The sequence below is a fragment of the Leuresthes tenuis genome, unplaced genomic scaffold, assembly GCF_036924035.1.
Source record: "Leuresthes tenuis unplaced genomic scaffold, fLeuTen1.0.hap1 SCAF_9, whole genome shotgun sequence".
Lineage (NCBI taxonomy): Eukaryota > Metazoa > Chordata > Actinopteri > Atheriniformes > Atherinopsidae > Leuresthes > Leuresthes tenuis.
This window is the reverse complement of record NW_027325363.1, coordinates 28,461,291-28,484,574: the sequence shown is the minus strand read 5'-3', so window position 1 is coordinate 28,484,574 and position 23,284 is coordinate 28,461,291. Positions and strand designations below refer to the sequence as shown.

Genomic DNA, 23,284 nt, shown 5'->3' with positions numbered 1-23,284 from the left:
AGAAGGTGTGAATGTCTACCCATAATTACTGAAAAAAGGGTAAGAAAAGGTGCGAATGCCTAACCATACATCATCAAAAGAGGGAGCGGAGGTGTTCCGCTGTAAGACGGTGTGAATGTCCGACCATAGATGGTAAAAAGCGGGTAAGAAAAGGTTAAATTACCCGACTGTACACAATCAAAAGAGGGAGCGGAGTTGTTCAGCTAAGAGAAGGTGTGAAAGTCCAACCTTGGTTTGTAAAAAGCGGGTAAGAAAAAGTTCGTATGCCCGAATATACACCATCAAAAGCGGAAGCGGAGGTGTTCGGCTGCAAGATATTGTGAACGTCCGATCAAAGTTTGTAAAAAGCAGTTAAGAAAAGGTTCGAATATCTAACCAAACATAATCAAAAGCGGGAGCAGAGCTGTTCGACTGGAAGTAGGTGTGAATGTCAGATCATAATTTGCAAAAAGCTGATGAGAAAGGGTGAGAATGCCCGACTATACACCATCAAATGCGGTAGCGGAGTTGTTCGGCTGCAAGTAGGTGTGAATCTCCAACCATAATTGCTGAAAAATGTGTTAGAAAAGGTAAAAATGCCGGTCCATACATCATCAAAATCGGGAGAGGTGGTGTTCAGCTGCAAGAAGGTCTAAATGTCCATCAATAATTGCTAGAAAACATGAAAGAAAATTTTCGAAAATCAAACCACACATGATCATAAGTGGGAGAGGAGGTGTTCAGCTGCAAGAAGGTGTGAATGTCCACCCATAATACCTGAAAAATGGGTAAAAAAAAGGTGCGAATGCCCAACCATACATCATCAAAAGCAGGAGTGCATGTGTTCGGCTACAAGAAGGTGTGAACGTCCAACCAAAGTTTGTAAAAAGCAGTTAAGAAAAGGTTCGAATATCCAACCATACATAATCAAAAGCGGGAGCAGAGCTGTTCGACTGCAAGTAGGTGTGAATGTCAGATCATAATTTGCAAAAAGCTGATGAGAAAGGGTGAGAATGCCCGACTATACACCATCAAATGCGGGAGCGGAGTTGTTCGGCTGTGAGTAGGTGTGAATCTCCGACCATAATTGCTGAAAAATGTGTTAGAAAAGGTAAGAATGCCGGTCCATACATCATCAAAAGCGAGAGAGGTTGTGTTCGGCTGCAAGTAGGTGTGAATGTCCAGCCATAATTACTCACAAACGGGTAAGAAAAGGTAGTATTGCCAGACCATATATGATCAAAACAGGGAGCGGAGGTGGTTCAGCTGCAAGAAGGTTTGAATGTCCGACTAAAGTTCAAATATATTAACAAAAGCGGGAGGAGAGGTCTTCGGATGAGAGTGGTTGAAAATTTCCAACCATAATGTATAAAATGCGGTGAAAAAAAGGTGTGATAGAACACTAAAAGGTGGAGCGGAAGTGTTCGGCTGCAAGAAGGTGTGAATGTCCGACTATATTTGGTGAAAAGCAGGTGAAGCAAGGTCTGAATGCCCAACCTTACATCATCAAAAGCGAGATCAGAGGTGTTTGGCTGCAAGAAGGCCATAGTTTGCCAAAAGCGGGTAAGGTGCGAATGTCCGACTAAATATCAACAAAATTTGGGGCGGAGGTCTTCGGATGCAAGTGGGTGTGAATATCCCACCATACAAGTATGGTGGAGAGGAAGCTGTGAATAGCCGACCATAGTTTGGAAAAAGCGGGTAAGAAAAGGTTTGAATGCCCGAACATACACCATCAAAAGAGGGAGCGGAGGTGTTCCGCTGTACGAAGGTGTGAATGTCCGACCATAGTTGGTAAAAAGCGGGTAAGAAAAGGTTAAAATACCCAACTGTACACAATCAATAGCGGGAGCGGATGTGTTCGGCTACAAGAAGGTGTGAAAGTCCGACCATGGTTTGTAAAAAGAGGGTAAGAAAAGGTGCGAATGTCCGACAATGTATGATCAAAAGAGAGAGCGGAGGTTTTCGGATACAAGAAGGTTTGAATGTCCGACCATAGTTTGTAAAAAGCGGGTAAGAAAAGCTTCGAATGCCCGACTATACACCATCAAAAGCTGGAGCAGAGGTGTTCCGCTGTAAGACGTGTGAATGTCCGACCATAGTTGGTAAAAAGCGGGTAAGAAAAGGTTAAAATACCCGACTGTACACAATCAATAGCGGGAGCGGAGTTGTTCGGCTACAAGAAGGTGTGAAAGTCCGACCATGGTTTGTAAAAAGCAGTTAAGAAAAGGTTCGAATATCCAACCAAACATAATCAAAAGCGGGAGCAGAGCTGTTCGACTGCAAGTAGGTGTGAATGTCCAGCCATAATTACTCACAAACGGGGGAAGAAAAGGTAGTATTGCCAGACCATACATGATCAAAACAGGGAGCGGAGGTTCAGCTGCAAGGTGTGAATGTCTGACTATAGTTTGTAAAAAGCGGGTAAGACAAGGTGCGAATGCCCAACAATGTATGATCAAAAGAGAGAGCGGAGGTGTTCGGCTGCAAGGTCTGAATGTCCAACCATAATTTGTAAAAACTGGGTAAGAAAAGGCTCGAAAGCCCGACTATACATCATCAAAAGCGGGAGCGGAGGTGTTCAGCTGCAAGAAGGTGTGAATGTTCGACTAAAGTTTGTAAAAAGCTGGTAAGACAAGGAGCGATGTCCCGACATTGTATGATCAAAAGCGGGAGCGGAGGTGTCCAGCTGTGAGTAGGTGTGAATGTCCGACCATAATTGCTGAAAAATGTGTTAGAAAAGGTAAGAATACTGGACCATACATCATCAAAAGCGGGAGAGGTGGTGTTCGGCTGCAAGAAGGTGTGAAAGTCCGACAATGGTTTGTAAAAAGCGGGTAAAAAAAGGTTCGAATGCCCGAATATACATCATCAAAAGCGGAAGTGGAGGTGTTCGGATGCAAGAAGGTGTGAACGTCCGACCAAAGTTTGTAAAAAGCAGTGAAAAGCGAGAAAAAGCATTTCGTGAGTTCTGCATGATTTGGGATTTTGCTTATAAAATGCATTACTTCACTCAAACTATGTTAAAACTGCTTTGTCCTTCCATATTCATCAATGTCTAGATCGACTTCAACAAAGAAAAACATTGGACTTTGCAGTAGAAGAAGTTGAAATCCATCTACACATTGATAAATATGAAGGACAAAGCAGTTCCCACTTGCCCATAAGAAAATAAGCTTATTCTCGGATTCCTGATCCTTCAGTGTTGCTCTTTCTTCTACTGCAAAATACAATGTTGTTCTTTGTTGAAGTCGATCTAGACATTGATAAATATGAAGGAAAAAGCAGTTTTAACTTGGTTTGAGTGAATGAATTCATTTTATACATAAAATCCGAAATCGTGCAGAACTCATGAAAATAAGCTTATTCTCGGATTCCTAAAACTTTTGATTGGCTCTTTCTTTTACTGCAAAGTACAACGTTGTTTTTTTGTTTAAATCTATCGAGACATTGATAAATATGAAGGTAAAAGCCGTTTTAACATAGTTTGAGTGAAGGAATTGATTTTATAGATAAAATCCCAAATCATGCAGAACTTATGAAAAGAAGCTTATTCTCGGATTCCTGATCCTTCAGTTTTGCTCTTTCTTCTACTGCAAAATACAATGTTGTTCTTTGTTGAAGTCGATCTAGACATTGATAAATATGAAGGAAAAAGCAGTTTTAACTTGGTTTGAGTGAATGAATTCATTTTATACATAAAATCCGAAATCGTGCAGAACTCATGAAAATAAGCTTATTCTCGGATTCCTAAAACTTTTGATTTGCTCTTTCTTTTATTGCAAAGTACAACGTTGTTTTTTTGTTTAAATCTATCGAGACATTGATATATATGAAGGTAAAAGCCGTTTTAACATAGTTTGAGTGAAGGAATTAATTTTATAGATAAAATCCCAAATCATGCAGAACTCCTCAAAAGGGAGGTATGGCTTAATCACAAGTGTGGCTCTTTCTCATTCAGGGTAATATGAGGAAGTTTATGCTTGAAATATATGTAGAAATGGGTACATATGAAGGACAAAGCAGTGTTAACTTAGTTTGCGTGAAGAAATTCATTTTATACATAAAATCCGAAATCGTGCAGAACTCATGAAAATAAGCTTATTCTCGGATTCCTAAAACTTTTGATTTGCACTTTCTTTTACTGCAAAGTACAACGATGTTTTTTGTTGAAATCTATCTAGACATTGATAAATACCAGCCGAAACTCTGCTGCCGCTTTTGATAATTTATGGTTGGGCATTCTTACCTTTTCTTACCCGCTTTTTACAAATTATGATCTTACATTCACACCTACTTGCAGTCGAACAACTTCTCATCCACTTATGATCATGTGCGGTTGGGCTTTCGCACCTTTTCTTACCCATTTTTCAGTAATTATGGGTGGACATTCAGACCTTCTTGCAGCCGAAAACCTCCGCTCCTCTTTTGATCATACATTGTCGGGCATTGACACCTTGTCTTACCCGCTTTTTACAAACTTTAGTCGGACATTCAAACCTTCTTGCAGCTGAACCGCCTCCGCTCCCTGTTTTGATCATATATGGTCTGGTAATAGTACCTTTTCTTACCCGTTTGTGAGTAATTATGGCTGGACATTCACACCTTCTTGCAGCCGAACACAACCTCTCCCGCTTTTGATGATATATGGTCCGGCATTCTAGTCTTTTCTATCACATTTTTCAGCAATTATGATCTGATATTCACACCTACTTGCAGTCGAACAGCTCTGCTCCCGGTTTTGATTATGTTCGGTTGGATATTCAAACCTTTTCTTAACTGCTTTTTACAAACTTTGGTCGGACGTTCACACCTTCTTGCAGCCGAACACCCCCGCTTCCGCTTTTGATGGTATATATTCGGGTATTCGAACCTTCTCTTACCCGCTTTTTACAAACCATGGTTGGACATTCATACCTTCTTGTAGCTGAACAACTCCACTCCTAATTTTGATGATTTATAGTTGGACATTCGCATCTTTTACTATCCATTTTTCAGTAATTATGGGTGGATATTCACATCTTCTTGCAGCTGAACACCTCCTCTCCCGCTAATGATCATGTAAGGTTTGATATTCGAAAATTTTCTTTCATGTTTTAAAGCAATTATTAATGGACATTCAAACCTACTTGCAGCCGAACACCACCTCTCCCGCTTTTGATGATGTATGGACCGGCATTCTTACCTTTTCTAACACATTTTTCAGCAATTATGGTTGGAGAATCACACTTACTCACAGCCGAACAACTCCGCTACGGCATTTGATGGTGTATAGTCGGGCATTCTCACCCTTTCTCATCAGCTTTTTGCAAATTATGATCTGACATTCACACCTACTTGCAGTCGAACAGCTCTGCTCCCGCTTTTGATTATGTATGGTTGGATATTCGAACCTTTTCTTAACTGCTTTTTACAAACTTTGGTTGTACGTTCACACCTTCTTGTAGCTGAACACATGCACTCCTGCTTTTGATGATGTATGGTTGGGCATTCGCACCTTTTTTTTACCCATTTTTCAGGTATTATGGGTGGACATTCACACCTTCTTGCAGCTGAACACCTCCTCTCCCACTTATGATCATGTGTGGTTTGATTTTCGAAAATTTTCTTTCATGTTTTCTAGCAATTATTGATGGACATTTAGACCTTCTTTCAGCTGAACACCACCTCTCCCGATTTTGATTATGTATGGACCGGCATTTTTACCTTTTCTAACACATTTTTCAGCAATTATGGTTGGAGATTCACACCTACTCACAGCCGAACAACTCCGCTACCGCATTTGATGGTGTATAGTCGGGCATTCTCACCCTTTCTCATCAGCTTTTTGCTAATTATGATCTGACATTCACACCTACTTTCAGTCGAACAGCTCTGCTCCCGCTTTTGATTATGTTTGGTTAGATATTCGAACCTTTTCTTAACTGCTTTTTACAAACTTTGGTTGGACGTTCACAATATCTTGCAGCCGAACACCTCCGCTTCCGCTTTTGATGGTGTATATTCGGGCATACGAACCTTTTCTTACCCGCTTTTTACAAACCAAGGTCGGACTTTCACACCTTCTCTTAGCTGAACAACTCCGCTCCCTCTTTTGATTGTGTACAGTCGGGTAATTTAACCTTTTCTTACCCGCTTTTTACCATCTATGGTCGGACATTCACACCGTCTTACAGCGGAACACCTCCGCTCCCTCTTTTGATGATGTATGGTTAGGCATTCGCACCTTTTCTTATCCATTTTTCAGTAATTATGGGTAGACATTCACACCTTCTTGCAGCTGAACACCTCCTCTCCCGCTTATGATCATGTGCAGTTTGATATTCGAAAATTTTCTTTCATGTTTTCTAGCAATTATTGATGGACATTCAGACCTTCTTGCAGCTGAACACCACCTCTCCCGATTTTGATTATGTATGGACCGGCATTTTTACCTTTTCTAACACATTTTTCAGCAATTATGGTCGGAGATTCACACCTACTCACAGCCGAACAACTCCGCTACCGCATTTGATGGTGTATAGTCGGGCATTCTCACCCTTTCTCATCAGCTTTTTGCAAATTATGATCAGACATTCACACCTACTTGCAGTCGAACAGCTCTGCTCCCGCTTTTGATTATGTATGGTTGGATATTCGAACCTTTTCTTAACTGCTTTTTACAAACTTTGGTTGGACGTTCACACCTTCTTCTAGCCGAACACATGCACTCCTGCTTTTGATGATGTATGGTTGGGCATTCGCACCTTTTTTTTACCCATTTTTCAGGTATTATGGGTGGACATTCACACCTTCTTGCAGCTGAACACCTCCCCTCCCACTTATGATCATGTGTGGTTTGATTTTCGAAAATTTTCTTTCATGTTTTCTAGCAATTATTGATGGACATTTAGACCTTCTTGCAGCTGAACACCACCTCTCCCGATTTTGATGATGTATGGACCGGCATTTTTACCTTTTCTAACACATTTTTCAGCAATTATGGTTGGAGATTCACACCTAGTCACAGCCGAACAACTCCGCTACCGCATTTGATAGTATATAGTCGGGCATTCTCACCCTTTCTCATCAGCTTTTTGCAAATTATGATCTGACATTCACACCTACTTCCAGTCGAACAGCTCTGCTCCCGCTTTTGATTATGTTTGGTTAGATATTCGAACCTTTTCTTAACTGCTTTTTACAAACTTTGGTCGGACGTTCACAATATCTTGCAGCCGAACACCTCCGCTTCCGCTTTTGATGGTGTATATTCGGGCATACGAACCTTTTCTTACCCGCTTTTTACAAACCAAGGTCGGACTTTCACACCTTCTCTTAGCTGAACAACTCCGCTCCCTCTTTTGATTGTGTACAGTCGGGTAATTTAACCTTTTCTTACCCGCTTTTTACCAACTATGGTTGGACATTCACACCTTCTTACAGCATAACACCTCTGCTCCCTTTTTTGATTATGTATGGTTTGACATTCGCACCTTCTCTCACCCGCCTTTTACTATGGTCGGCCATTCACAGCTTTCTCTCCACCATACTTGTATGGTGGGATATTCACACCCACTTGCATCCGAAGACCTCCGCCCCCACTTTTGTTGATATTTAGTCGGTCATTCGCACCTTACCCGCTTTTGGCAAACTATGGCCTTCTTGCAGCCAAACACCTCTGATCTCGCTTTTGATGATGTAAGGTTGGGCATTCAGACCTTGCTTCACCTGCTTTTCACCAAATATAGTCGGACATTCACACCCACTTGCATCCGAAGACCTCCGCCCCAAATTTTGTTGATATTTAGTCGGACATTCGCACCTTACCCGCTTTTGGCAAACTATGGCCTTCTTGCAGCCAAACACCTCTGATCTCGCTTTTGATGATGTAAGGTTGGGCATTCAGACCTTGCTTCACCTGCTTTTCACCAAATATAGTCGGACATTCACACCTTCTTGCAGCCGAACACTTCCGCTTTTAGTGTTCTATGAGGCATTCACATATTTTCTTTCACCGTATTTTATAGATTATGGTTGGAAATTCTCACCCACTCTCATCCGAAGACCTCTCCTCCCGCTTTTGTTAATATATAGTCGGGCATTCGAACCTTTTCTTACCCGCTTTTTACAAATTATGGTCAAACATTCACACCTACTTGCAGCTGAATACTTCCGCTCCACCTTTTAGGTATGTATGGTTGGCATTTGCACTTCTTTTTATACTGATTGCTGAAGATTAAGTTGTTCTTTCTCAAACTACAATTTTTTTTTAATTGTTGAAACTTGATTTGAAGTGGATAGATAAGGAGGACAAACAGTTTTAAGTCAGGCTGATAGAAGGAATTAATTTTATAGCAAAATCTGTATTTCGTCATATGTCGAGAGATGCTTATTGCTGAAGAAGTTCTTTCTCATTCTACAAAGTACAACGTTGTTTATCGTTGAAACTTGATTAGACATGAATAAATATGAAGGACAAAGCAGTCTTAACTTGGTTTGAGTTAATGAATTCGTTTTATAGGAGAATCCGAATTCGTGCATAACTCATAAAATAGAGCTTATTTTCGGATTCCTGAAGAATGAGTCTGGTTCTTTCTCATAATACAAAGTTTGTTGTTTATTGTTGAAACTTCATCAGAAGTGAAGAAATAAATGAATGCCTATCAACAAATGTGGGATCTAAACTCTACTGCTTCCTCTAAAATAATTTCCTTTCTCAATTTAGAAATGTGTGTGTGTAAGTCACAACACCCGTGACACCAAAACGGCTTTCTTTTCTCTACACTCTGCACTATGAGCACACACACCAAATCAGAAAGGCTTTTTTCTCTCTTTTCTACATTATGGACTGTGGGGACACAAAACCGCTCTCTCTCTTTTTTTTTTTTTATCGTGTGCCAGGGCGTTGTCTCACGTATTAGATTATGCTTAAGATACGAATGGGTTTATCAGTCACATCAGAATCCATACATACTGATCCTCCCGTAATAAAATGGTCGGATCTTATCAAACACACTTTGTTTCTTGTGACAATCAAGTCAGCGAAACAGCGTATACACGTCAAGACACTGAATCAAGTTTGCCACAAGAACTCATAAGTTTGGCAGTATTGCTCTGCCGTCAGCAATCATACACCCATTTTATTTTCGTGAGACATGTGCAAGCACCTGTTCATCTACTGTTCTATCACTATGAATTAGTGATCTATTATCAATAAGGATACTTCTACAACTACTATCAAAGTATGTCCGGACTTCTTATGTTGTCAGTTGCTATATATGAATAAGTGGGTAGCTACTGACAAGCATTAAGCATGTCACACAGCCCAAACATATAACATTTCAGGACACACCACACAGTTAACAACCACAGTGAAGCGTGTCAAAGCCCAAACATGTAACATTCAACAGGACACTTACACAACACATTCAAATCAAACAGTCAGACAACATACAAGAACATATACCCCAGCCGGCATTGCTCCCTGCCTATTTTCGTACAGCACACTATGTGTGCGCACACCTTTATTCACAAACTCTTCAACTTATACTCTTTTACCGAAGCTGCTACAGCTCGATTGGCCGAATACCCTTTGATCCTATTTCGGTGAATTTGACATCTGCCTTACATATAACAGATTAGCGGTTTAGCAGTTTTAATTTAGTTTGAGTGAAGGAATTCATTTTATAGCAAAATCCGAAATCGTGAAGAACTCATGAAAGTAAGCTTATTCTCGGATTCCTGAAACTTTAGATTTGCTCTTTCTTTTACTGCAAAGTACAACGTTGTTTTTTTTGTTTAAATCTTTCTAGACATGGTAAATATTAAGGACAAAGCAGTTTTCACATAGTTTGAGTGAAGGAATTAATTTTATAGATAAAATCCCAAGAGTCTGCTGAGAAAAGAGAGTGAATGCGAAGTAGACTTTAACACGGCTATGGGAGCGAGCCGAGTGTGGGCTAACCGGGAGAATTGCTTGAAAGAAACGCGACACCGAATGAGCGATCAGAACAAAGCCTCAATACGGGATTCTCGTGGTGTTTTTGTTGCTGCCTTGTCTTTTGCACAGAGTAAAAGACAAGGCAGCCATCGAATAGGGCCCGATTGTTCCTACTTGGTCAGCCGAGGAGCAAGGGGGGGGGGCAAGCGTCTCAACCAAGCAAAGCTCACCATGGGGAAGGTGGCTATGCCAACTAGCCTGATGCCCTGCTCCCGCAGTGACGGATAATCGTACTCTGGTTTCTCTTCATAACTCTTTCTCATAAGTCTTTCGCCTTTTACTAAAGATTTCTGTGGAGAGCAGCACTAATGAGTTGTTTCTATTTTTGGCAGGCTTTACCTTTGCGGGTGAAGCCCTTTCTGTCTGTGCAAAAGAAATCTTCTTACTGTGCAGAGTGACTTCTCTGAGTAGAGTCGCCTTACTTGTTGCGACTGTACCGATGTTCGAAGCTGGAGTGCAAAGTTGTTGCTTGAATGGTGCTTGCTGGAGCGTGCGGGAGTGCAAAGTTATACCATTTAAAAGGGCTGAAGAGTGCTCAGTGCAGCGGGTGGGCGACACTTTGGCCACCTTGAAAACCGAGGTTACATCCACTACCAGGGGCAGCCCAAGTTCTGCCGCAAGTGTGGTGAGCATGGACACCTGGTTGAGGCTTGTACCAAGGTGTTATGTGGGAAGAGCAGAGAAATTGGGCAAACTTTTGGAGAGTGTCCAAATGGCAGGAAATGTAATCTCTGTGGAGAATTAAATCACCTCTTCAGAGATTGCCCTAAATCTTTTGCCAACAAATTAAAGACGGTAAAGCCACAGTCAAGCCAACAAAGAGAAGGACCAAAGGTGGCAGTTGGTGAACAAAGTGAAGAGGTTGACCCAATAAATTCAAACTTCCCGCCAAAAGCTTGGATTGGAAGTGAGGAGCAAAAAGGGGAGGGGCCTGTAGAGGCCTCACCACTCAGTGTTGAAGTCTGTGAGAATTCACAGGCAGAGGGTGGAGCTACGCTAAATGAGGAGGAAGAGCAGACAGGTGAGTCTAGTGAAGATACTCACCTCCCCGAAGGTCAACAGCCGAAGAGGACGGCATCTGAGCCTCTGATTCCCCAGTGGTATCAGAGAAGAGGGGAAGGGTTAGGTCCCTTTCAGACAGTTCTTCAGTGGAAGAACCTAGAGTCTTCCCCTCCGACTCACCAAATGAGGTCTCCTTTTTAACTTCAGCTCTGCAATCAACCCCCAGGGACTCAAAGTTAAATGCAACATTGCGTCAGAGGCCAACACCGAGAGTCCGAAAAGGAAATATAGATCACCCTACTCACTTTTCACCTAAAGAAATGAAGGAAGAGCTAGTTTCCCAAGAAATAACCTGTGTGTAATTTGTTTTGATAACTTAGAAAAACGAAAATGACATACCTACTTTCCTTTATGCTTTTAATGGTTCTCACCTTCTCAACACTAAATGTGAGAAGTGTGAAATCAAAGACAAGAGCCCAGAGTATTTTATCCTTCTTAGACTCCATAAAATCAGATGTGTTTTTAATACAAGAATGTGGACTACCTTTTTTAAAAAACCATAGACAATGGGAGGAAATGTGGCCCCATTTATCGATATGGAGTGGCTCAAATCAAAATAAAAATGATGGTGTGGCCATTCTAATTAAAAATCCGCATGTTCTGGTGAAAGGTAGCACAGTGGTGAGAGACGGACGGGCACTTTTAACACACTTGAATTTTATGGGGCAAGACTTTAACCTCTTAAATATTTATGGTTTCAATGGAAAAAATGAAAGGTATGACCTTTTAGAAGATATACAGCTTTACATGCTAGGGCAAGTACCTTTAGTTGTAGGAGGGGATTTTAACTGTATCTTGAGCAGGAAAGATAGAAAAAGAGCAGGGGTAGATTTTAAAGTGGATAAGACTTCGATTTTATTTCAGGGCATATGCAGGGATTTTAAGCTTACTGACTGTTTTAAAACCATGCATCCCAGAGAGGAGGGCTTCACCTGGTTTAGTCATGATGGCACCAGAGCCTCTCGCATTGATTATTTCTTTACGAGAGATTGCCCACCCACTGATGTTAGATTAACCCCTGTTTTCTTTTCAGACCACCTTATGCTCTCCTGCACCCTTTCACCCCCTTCTGGTGTGACGGTAGGAAGTGGTCTGTGGAAACTCAACTGTTCCCTGTTGGAGGATGAAATCATAGTCAGTCAGTACAGGGAATGTTATAAAGAGTGGCAGACCCTTCAAGACCTCTACGAAACACATGCACAATGGTGGGAAATGGTGAAGGAAACGACCCAGACTTTTTTTAAACAGCAAGGTAAACGTAAAAAAAGGAAAGAGAATAGATGTATGATGGGACTACATAAACGCTTACAGCGCTACTTTAAACTAAATCAGTGTGGCATAGACTTTAAAGAAGAAATCAAAGATGTCAAAAAGGAAATGTCAGTTTTAGCAGAAATAAAGAGTAAAGGAATTTTTGTAAGAAGCAGGGAGCAGGAAATTGAGGAAGGTGAAAAAGAAAGAAAGTTATAAATAAAAAGGAGTGTATTCAAAATCTAAAAAGAGAAGATGGGTTTTTAACAAAATCCACACAAGAGATGATTGAAACTGTACATACCTTTTATAGTAACATGTACAAAGAGAAACCAGTGCACTTGGAAACATCGGCAGAAATCTTAAAATTCGTTGACAAAACCGTAAAAGAGAATGCACACTTGAAACAGAATTTTACTGCTTTAGAGTAAAAAAAATGCCTAACAGGTTTTAAGAGAAGTCGAGCTCCGGGTTTAGACGGGCTTCCTGCAGAATTCTATCTGACCTATTGGGACCTTTTATCATCAGACATTTTAGATGTTTTTAAAGATTTTGAAAAACTCGACCGACTGCCTGATAGTTTTAGAGTGGGACACAAAACCGCTCTCTCTCTTTTTTTTTTTTTATCGTGTGCCAGGGCGTTGTCTCACGTATTAGATTATGCTTAAGATACGAATGGGTTTATCAGTCACATCAGAATCCATACATACTGATCCTCCCGTAATAAAATGGTCGGATCTTATCAAACACACTTTGTTTCTTGTGACAATCAAGTCAGCGAAACAGCGTATACACGTCAAGACACTGAATCAAGTTTGCCACAAGAACTCATAAGTTTGGCAGTATTGCTCTGCCGTCAGCAATCATACACCCATTTTATTTTCGTGAGACATGTGCAAGCACCTGTTCATCTACTGTTCTATCACTATGAATTAGTGATCTATTATCAATAAGGATACTTCTACAACTACTATCAAAGTATGTCCGGACTTCTTATGTTGTCAGTTGCTATATATGAATAAGTGGGTAGCTACTGACAAGCATTAAGCATGTCACACAGCCCAAACATATAACATTTCAGGACACACCACACAGTTAACAACCACAGTGAAGCGTGTCAAAGCCCAAACATGTAACATTCAACAGGACACTTACACAACACATTCAAATCAAACAGTCAGACAACATACAAGAACATATACCCCAGCCGGCATTGCTCCCTGCCTATTTTCGTACAGCACACTATGTGTGCGCACACCTTTATTCACAAACTCTTCAACTTATACTCTTTTACCGAAGCTGCTACAGCTCGATTGGCCGAATACCCTTTGATCCTATTTCGGTGAATTTGACATCTGCCTTACATATAACAGATTAGCGGTTTAGCAGTTTTAATTTAGTTTGAGTGAAGGAATTCATTTTATAGCAAAATCCGAAATCGTGAAGAACTCATGAAAGTAAGCTTATTCTCGGATTCCTGAAACTTTAGATTTGCTCTTTCTTTTACTGCAAAGTACAACGTTGTTTTTTTTGTTTAAATCTTTCTAGACATGGTAAATATTAAGGACAAAGCAGTTTTCACATAGTTTGAGTGAAGGAATTAATTTTATAGATAAAATCCCAAGAGTCTGCTGAGAAAAGAGAGTGAATGCGAAGTAGACTTTAACACGGCTATGGGAGCGAGCCGAGTGTGTGCTAACCAGGAGAATTGCTTGAAAGAAACGCGACCCCGAATGAGCGGTCAGAACAAAGCCTCAATACGGGATTCTCGTGGTGTTTTTGTTGCTGCCTTGTCTTTTGCACAGAGTAAAAGACAAGGCAGCCATCGAATAGGGCCCGATTGTTCCTACTTGGTCAGCCGAGGAGCAAGGGGGGGGAGCAAGCGTCTCAACCAAGCAAAGCTCACCATGGGGAAGGTGGCTATGCCAACAAGCCTGATGCCCTGCTCCCGCAGTGACGGATAATCGTACTCTGGTTTCTCTTCATAACGTACAAGTCTTTCGCCTTTTACTAAAGATTTCTGTGGAGAGCAGCACTAATGAGTTGTTTCTATTTTTGGCAGGCTTTACCTTTGCGGGTGAAGCCCTTTCTGTCTGTGCAAAAGAAATCTTCTTACTGTGCAGAGTGACTTCTCTGAGTAGAGTCGCCTTACTATTTGCGACTGTGCCGATATTCGAAGCTGGAGTGCAAAGTTGTTGCTTGAATGGTGCTTGCTGGAGCGTGCGGGAGTGCAAAGTTATACCATTTAAAAGGGCTGAAGAGTGCTCAGTGCAGCGGGTGGGCGACACTCTGGCCACCTTGAAAACCGAGGTTACATCCACTACCAGGGTCAGCCCAAGTTCTGCCGCAAGTGTGGTGAGCATGGGCACCTGGTTGAGGCTTGTACCAAGGTGTTATGTGGGAAGAGCAGAGAAATTGGGCAAACTTTTGGAGAGTGTCCAAATGGCAGGAAATGTAATCTCTGTGGAGAATTAAATCACCTCTTCAGAGATTGCCCTAAATCTTTTGCCAACAAATTAAAGACGGTAAAGCCACAGTCAAGCCAACAAAGAGAAGGACCAAAGGTGGCAGTTGGTGAACAAAGTGAAGAGGTTGACCCAATAAATTCAAACTTCCCGCCAAAAGCTTGGATTGGAAGTGAGGAGCAAAAAGGGGAGGGGCCTGTAGAGGCCTCACCACTCAGTGTTGAAGTCTGTGAGAATTCAAAGGCAGAGGGTGGAGCTACGCTAAATGAGGAGGAAGAGCAGACAGGTGAGTCTAGTGAAGATACTCACCTCCCCGAAGGTCAACAGAAGGTCAATTTGTTGATAGGCATTCATTTATTTCTTCACTTCTGATGAAGTTTCAACAATAAACAACAAACTTTGTATTATGAGAAAGAACCAGAATCATTCTACAGGAATCCGAAAATAAGCTCTATTTTATGAGTTATGCACGAATTCGGATTCTCCTATAAAACGAATTCCTTAACTCAAACCAAGTTAAGACTGCTTTGTCCTTCATATTTATTCATGTCTAATCAAGTTTCAACGATAAACAACGTTGTACTTTGTAGAATGAGAAAGAACTTCTTCAGCAATAAGCATCTCTCGACATATGACGAAGTACAGATTTTGCTATAAAATTAATTCCTTCTATCAGCCTGACTTAAAACTGTTTGTCCTCCTTATTTATCCACTTCAAATCAAGTTTCAACAATTAAAAAAAATTTGTAGTTTGAGAAAGAACAACTTAATCTTCAGCAATCAGTATAAAAAGAGGTGCAAATGCCAACCATACATACCTAAAAGGTGGAGCGGAAGTATTCAGCTGCAAGTAGGTGTGAATGTTCGACCATAATTTGTAAAAAGCGGGTAAGAAAAGGTTCGAATGCCCGACTATATATTAACAAAAGCGGGAGGAGAGGTCTTCGGATGAGAGTGGGTGAGAATTTCCAACCATAATCTATAAAATACGGTGAAAGAAAATATGTGAATGCCTCATAGAACACTAAAAGCGGAAGTGTTCGGCTGCAAGAAGGTGTGAATGTCCGACTATATTTGGTGAAAAGCAGGTGAAGCAAGGTCTGAATGCCCAACCTTACATCATCAAAAGCGAGATCAGAGGTGTTGGGCTGCAAGAAGGCCATAGTTTGCCAAAAGCGGGTAAGGTGTGAATGACCGACTAAATATCAACAAAAGTGGGGGCGGAGGTCTTCGGATGCAGGTGGGTGTGAATATCCCACCATACAAGTATGGTGGAGAGGAAGCTGTGAATGGCCGACCATAGTAAAAGGCGGGTGAGAGAAGGTGCGAAAGTCAAACCATACATAATCAAAACAGGGAGCGGAGGTGTTCTGCTGTAAGAAGGTGTGAATGTCCAACCATAGTTGGTAAAAAGCGGGTAAGAAAAGGTTAAAATACCCGACTGTACACAATCAATAGCGGGAGCGGAGTTGTTCGGCTACTAAAAGGTGTGAAATTCCGACCATGGTTTGTAAAAGCGGGTAAGAAAAGGTGCGAATGCCCGACAATGTATGATCAAAAGAGGGAGTGGAGGTTTTCGGCTGCAAGAAGGTCTGAATGTCCAACTATAATTTGTAAAAACCGGGGAAGAAAAGGCTCGAAAGCCCGACTATACACCATCAAAAGTGGGAGCGGAGGTGTTCAGCTGCAAGATGGTCTGAATGTCCATCAATAATTGCTAGAAAACATGAAAGAAAATTTTCGAATATCAAACTGCACATGATCATAAGCGGGAGAGGAGGTGTTCAGCTGCAAGAAGGTGTGAATGTCTACCCATAATTACTGAAAAATGGGTAAGAAAAGGTGCGAATGCCTAACCATACATCATCAAAAGAGGGAGCGGAGGTGTTCCGCTGTAAGACGGTGTGAATGTCCGAACATAGATGGTAAAAAGCGGGTAAGAAAAGGTTAAATTACACGACTGTACACAATCAAAAGAGGGAGCGGAGTTGTTCAGCTAAGAGAAGGTGTGAAAGTCCGACCTTGGTTTGTAAAAAGCGGGTAAGAAAAGGTTCGTATGCCCGAATATACACCATCAAAAGCGGAAGCGGAGGTGTTCGGCTGCAAGATATTGTGAACGTCCGACCAAAGTTTGTAAAAAGCAGTTAAGAAAAGGTTCGAATATCTAACTAAACATAATCAAAAGCGGGAGCAGAGCTGTTCGACTGGAAGTAGGTGTGAATGTCAGATCATAATTTGCAAAAAGCTGATGAGAAAGGGTGAGAATGCCCGACTATACACCATCAAATGCGGTAGCGGAGTTGTTCGGCTGTGAGTAGGTGTGAATCTCCAACCATAATTGCTGAAAAATGTGTTAGAAAAGGTAAAAATGCCGGTCCATACATAATCAAAATCGGGAGAGGTGGTGTTCAGCTGCAAGAAGGTCTAAATGTCCATCAATAATTGCTAGAAAACATGAAAGAAAATTTTCGAAAATCAAACCACACATGATCATAAGTGGGAGAGGAGGTGTTCAGCTGCAAGAAGGTGTGAATGTCCACCCATAATACCTGACAAATGGGTAAAAAAAAGGTGCGAATGCCCAACCATACATCATCAAAAGCAGGAGTGCATGTGTGCGGCTACAAGAAGGTGTGAACGTCCGACCAAAGTTTGTAAAAAGCAGTTAAGAAAAGGTTCGAATATCCAACCATACATAATCAAAAGCGGGAGCAGAGCTGTTCGACTGCAAGTAGGTGTGAATGTCAGATCATAATTTGCAAAAAGCTGATGAGAAAGGGTGAGAATGCCCGACTATACACCATCAAATGCGGTAGCGGAGTTGTTCGGCTGTTAGTAGGTGTGAATCTCCAACCATAATTGCTGAAAAATGTGTTAGAAAAGGTAAAAATGCCGGTCCATACATAATCAAAATCGGGAGAGGTGGTGTTCAGCTGCAAGAAGGTCTAAATGTCCATCAATAATTGCTAGAAAACATGAAAGAAAATTTTCGAAAATCAAACCACACAAGATCATAAGTGGGAGAGGAGGTGTTCAGCTGCAAGAAGGTGTGAATGTCCACCCATAATACCTGAAAAATGGGTAAAAAAAAGGTGCGAATGCCCAACCATACATCATCAAAAGCAGGAGTGCATGTGTTCGGCTACAAGAAGGTGTGAACGTCCAACCAAAGTTTGTAAAAAGCAGTTAAGAAAAGGTTCGAATATCCAACCATACATAATCAAAAGCGGGAGCAGAGCTGTTCGACTGCAAGTAGGTGTGAATGTCAGATCATAATTTGCAAAAAGCTGATGAGAAAGGGTGAGAATGCCCGACTATACACCATCAAATGCGGGAGCGGAGTTGTTCGGCTGTGAGTAGGTGTGAATCTCCGACCATAATTGCTGAAAAATGTGTTAGAAAAGGTAAGAATGCCGGTCCATACATTATCAAAAGCGAGAGAGGTTGTGTTCGGCTGCAAGTAGGTGTGAATGTCCAGCCATAATTACTCACAAACGGGTAAGAAAAGGTAGTATTGCCAGACCATATATGATCAAAACAGGGAGCGGAGGTGGTTCAGCTGCAAGAAGGTTTGAATGTCCGACTAAAGTTCAAATATATTAACAAAAGCGGGAGGAGAGGTCTTCGGATGAGAGTGGTTGAAAATTTCCAACCATAATGTATAAAATGCGGTGAAAAAAAGGTGTGATAGAACACTAAAAGGTGGAGCGGAAGTGTTCGGCTGCAAGAAGGTGTGAATGTCCGACTATATTTGGTGAAAAGCAGGTGAAGCAAGGTCTGAATGCCCAACCTTACATCATCAAAAGCGAGATCAGAGGTGTTTGGCTGCAAGAAGGCCATAGTTTGCCAAAAGCGGGTAAGGTGCGAATGTCCGACTAAATATCAACAAAATTTGGGGCGGAGGTCTTCGGATGCAAGTGGGTGTGAATGTCCGACTATATTTGGTGAAAAGCAGGTGAAGCAAGGTCTGAATGCCCAACCTTACATCATCAAAAGCGAGATCAGAGGTGTTGGGCTGCAAGAAGGCCATAGTTTGCCAAAAGCGGGTAAGGTGCGAATGACCGACTAAATATCAACAAAAGTGGGGGCGGAGGTCTTCGGATGCAGGTGGGTGTGAATATCCCACCATACAAGTATGGTGGAGAGGAAGCTGTGAATGGCCGACCATAGTAAAAGGCGGGTGAGAGAAGGTGCGAATGTCAAACCATACATAATCAAAACAGGGAGCGGAGGTGTTCTGCTGTAAGAAGGTGTGAATTTCCAACCATAGTTGGTAAAAAGCGGGTAAGAAAAGGTTAAAATACCCGACTGTACACAATCAATAGCGGGAGCGGAGTTGTTCGGCTACTAAAAGGTGTGAAAGTCCGACCATGGTTTGTAAAAAGCGGGTAAGAAAAGATGCGAATGCCCGACAATGTATGATCAAAAGAGGGAGTGGAGGTTTTCGGCTGCAAGAAGGTCTGAATGTCCAACCATAATTTGTAAAAACCGGGGAAGAAAAGGCTCGAAAGCCCGACTATACACCATCAAAAGTGGGAGCGGAGGTGTTCAGCTGCAAGACGGTCTGAATGTCCATCAATAATTGCTAGAAAACATGAAAGAAAATTTTCGAATATCAAACTGCACATGATCATAAGCGGGAGAGGAGGTGTTCAGCTGCAAGAAGGTGTGAATGTCTACCCATAATTACTGAAAAATGGGTAAGAAAAGGTGCGAATGCCTAACCATACATCATCAAAAGAGGGAGCGGAGGTGTTCCGCTGTAAGACGGTGTGAATGTCCGAACATAGATGGTAAAAAGCGGGTAAGAAAAGGTTAAATTACACGACTGTACACAATCAAAAGAGGGAGCGGAGTTGTTCAGCTAAGAGAAGGTGTGAAAGTCCGACCTTGGTTTGTAAAAAGCGGGTAAGAAAAGGTTCGTATGCCCGAATATACACCATCAAAAGCGGAAGCGGAGGTGTTCGGCTGCAAGATATTGTGAACGTCCGACCAAAGTTTGTAAAAAGCAGTTAAGAAAAGGTTCGAATATCTAACTAAACATAATCAAAAGCGGGAGCAGAGCTGTTCGACTGCAAGTAGGTGTGAATGTCAGATCATAATTTGCAAAAAGCTGATGAGAAAGGGTGAGAATGCCTGACTATACACCATCAAATGCGGTAGCGGAGTTGTTCGGCTGTTAGTAGGTGTGAATCTCCAACCATAATTGCTGAAAAATGTGTTAGAAAAGGTAAAAATGCCGGTCCATACATAATCAAAATCGGGAGAGGTGGTGTTCAGCTGCAAGAAGGTCTAAATGTCCATCAATAATTGCTAGAAAACATGAAAGAAAATTTTCGAAAATCAAACCACACATGATCATAAGTGGGAGAGGAGGTGTTCAGCTGCAAAAAGGTGTGAATGTCCACCCATAATACCTGAAAAATGGGTAAAAAAAAAGGTGCGAATGCCCAACCATACATCATCAAAAGCAGGAGTACATGTGTTCGGCTACAAGAAGGTGTGAACGTCCAACCAAAGTTTGTAAAAAGCAGTTAAGAAAAGGTTCGAATATCCAACCATACATAATCAAAAGCGGGAGCAGAGCTGTTCAACTGCAAGTAGGTGTGAATGTCAGATCATAATTTGCAAAAAGCTGATGAGAAAGGGTGAGAATGCCCGACTATACACCATCAAATGCGGGAGCGGAGTTGTTCGGCTGTGAGTAGGTGTGAATCTCCAACCATAATTGCTGAAAAATGTGTTAGAAAAGGTAAAAATGCCGGTCCATACATAATCAAAATCGGGAGAGGTGGTGTTCAGCTGCAAGAAGGTCTAAATGTCCATCAATAATTGCTAGAAAACATGAAAGAAACTTTTCGAAAATCAAACCGCACATGATCATAAGTGGGATAGGAGGTGTTCAGCTGCAAGGTGTGAATGTCCACCCATAATTCCTGAAAAATGGGCAAAAAAAAGGTGTGAATGCCCAACCATACATCATCAAAAGCAGGAGTGGAAGTGTTCGGCTACAAGAAGGTGTGAACGTCCAACCAAAATATGTAAAAAGCAGTTAAGAAAAGGTTCGAATATCCAACCAAACATAATCAAAAGCGGGAGCAGAGCTTTTCGACTGCAAGTAGGTGTGAATGTCAGATCATAATTTGCAAAAAGCTGATGAGAAAGGGTGAGAATGCCCGACTATACACTATCAAATGTGGGAGCGGAGGTGTTCGTCTGTGAGTAGGTGTGAATGTCCGACCATAATTGCTGAAAAATGTGTTAGAAAAGGTAAGAATGCCGGACCATATATCATCAAAAGCGGGAGAGGTTGTGTTCGGCTGCAAGAAGGTGTGAATGTCCAGCCATAATTACTCACAAACGGGTAAGAAAAGGTACTATTGCCAGACCATATATGATCAAAACAGGGAGCGGAGGTGGTTCAGCTGCAAGAAGGTTTGAAAGTCCGACTAAAGTTTGTAAAAAGCGGGTAAGACAAGGTGTGAATGCCCGACAATGTATGATCAAAAGAGGAGCGGAGGTTTTCGGCTGCAAGAAGGTCTGAATGTCCACCCATAATTACTGAAAAATGGGTAAGAAAAGGTGCGAAAGCCCAACCGCACATGATCATAAGTGGATGAGAAGGTGTTCGACTGCAAGTAGGTGTGAATGTAAGATCATAATTTGTAAAAAGCGGGTAAGAAAAGGTAAGAATGCCCAACCATAAATTATCATAAGCGGCAGCAGAGTTTCGGCTGGTATTTATCAATGTCTAGATAGATTTCAACAAAAAACAACGTTGTACTTTGCAGTAAAAGAAAGTGCAAGTCAAAAGTTTTAGGAATCCGAGAATAAGCTTATTTTCATGAGTTCTGCACGATTTCGGATTTTATGTATAAAATGAATTTCTTCACGCAAACTAAGTTAACATTGCTTTGTCCTTCATATGTACCCATTTCTACATATATTTCAAGCATAAACTTCCTCATATTACCCTGAATGAGAAAGAGCCACACTTGTGATTAAGCCATACCTCCCTTTTGAGGAGTTCTGCATGATTTGGGATTTTATCTATAAAATTAATTCCTTCACTCAAACTATGTTAAAACGGCTTTTACCTTCATATTTATCAATGTCTCGATAGATTTAAACAAAAAAAACAACGTTGTACTTTGCAATAAAAGAAAGAGCAAATCAAAAGTTTTAGGAATCCGAGAATAAGCTTATTTTCATGAGTTCTGCACGATTTCGGATTTTATGTATAAAATGAATTCATTCACTCAAACCAAGTTAAAACTGCTTTTTCCTTCATATTTATCAATGTCTAGATCGACTTCAACAAAGAACAACATTGTATTTTGCAGTAGAAGAAAGAGCAAAACTGAAGGATCAGGAATCCGAGAATAAGCTTCTTTTCATACGTTCTGCATGATTTGGGATTTTATGTATAAAATGAATTCCTTCACTCAAACTAAGTTAACACTGCTTTGTCCTTCATATGTACCCATTTCTACATATATTTCAAGCATAAACTTCCTCATACTACCCTGAATGAGAAAGAACCACACTTGTGATTAAGCCATACGCCCCTTTTGAGGAGTTCTGCATGATTTGGGATTTTATCTATAAAATCAATTCCTTCACTCAAACTATGTTAAAACGGCTTTTACCTTCATATTTATCAATGTCTCGATAGATTTAAACAAAAAAACAACGTTGTACTTTGCAGTAAAAGAAAGAGCCAATCAAAAGTTTTAGGAATCCGAGAATAAGCTTATTTTCATGAGTTCTGCACGATTTCGGATTTTATGTATAAAATGAATTCATTCACTCAAACCAAGTTAAAACTGCTTTTTCCTTCATATTTATCAATGTCTAGATCGACTTCAACAAAGAACAACATTGTATTTTGCAGTAGAAGAAAGAGCAACACTGAAGGATCAGGAATCCGAGAATAAGCTTATTTTCTTATGGGCAAGTGGGAACTGCTTTGTCCTTCATAATTATCAATGTGTAGATGGATTTCAACTTCTTCTACTGCAAAGTCCAATGTTTTTCTTTGTTGAAGTCGATCTAGACATTGATGAATATGGAAGGACAAAGCAGTTTTAACTTGGTTTGAGCAAAGCAATTCATTTTATAGCAAAATTCAAAATCGTGCAGAACTCATGAAAGCAAGCTTATTCTCGGATTCCTGAAACTTTAGATTTGCTCTTTCTTTTACTGCAAAGTACAACGTTGAGCAGCACTAATGAGTTGTTTCTGTTTTTGGCAGGCTTTACCTTTGCGAATGAAGCCCTTTCTGTCTGTGCTTTGTTTAAATATTTCTAGACATGGTAAATATGAAGGACAAATCAGTTTTAACATAGTTTGAGTGAAGTAATGCATTTTATAAGCAAAATCCCAAATCATGCAGAACTCACGAAATGCTTTTTCTCGCTTTTCACTGCTTTTTACAAACTTTGGTCGGACGTTCACACCTTCTTGCATCCGAACACCTCCGCTTCCGCTTTTGATGATGTATATTCGGGCATTTGAACCTTTTTTTACCCGCTTTTTACAAACC

The 23,284-nt window shown here is 41.0% G+C and overlaps 2 non-coding genes across 2 annotated transcripts; both read left to right on the top strand.

Moving 5' to 3' along the window:
• The first annotated feature begins 10,191 nt into the window (after positions 1–10,191).
• LOC140314879 (U5 spliceosomal RNA) lies at positions 10,192–10,311 on the top strand. Its single transcript, XR_011917207.1, has one exon. It is a non-coding gene; the product is annotated as a U5 spliceosomal RNA (small nuclear RNA).
• A 3,929-nt stretch (positions 10,312–14,240) lies between these two features.
• Positions 14,241–14,354, top strand: LOC140314854 (U5 spliceosomal RNA). The gene has a single exon (XR_011917184.1). It is a non-coding gene; the product is annotated as a U5 spliceosomal RNA (small nuclear RNA).
• The last annotated feature ends 8,930 nt before the right edge of the window (positions 14,355–23,284 follow it).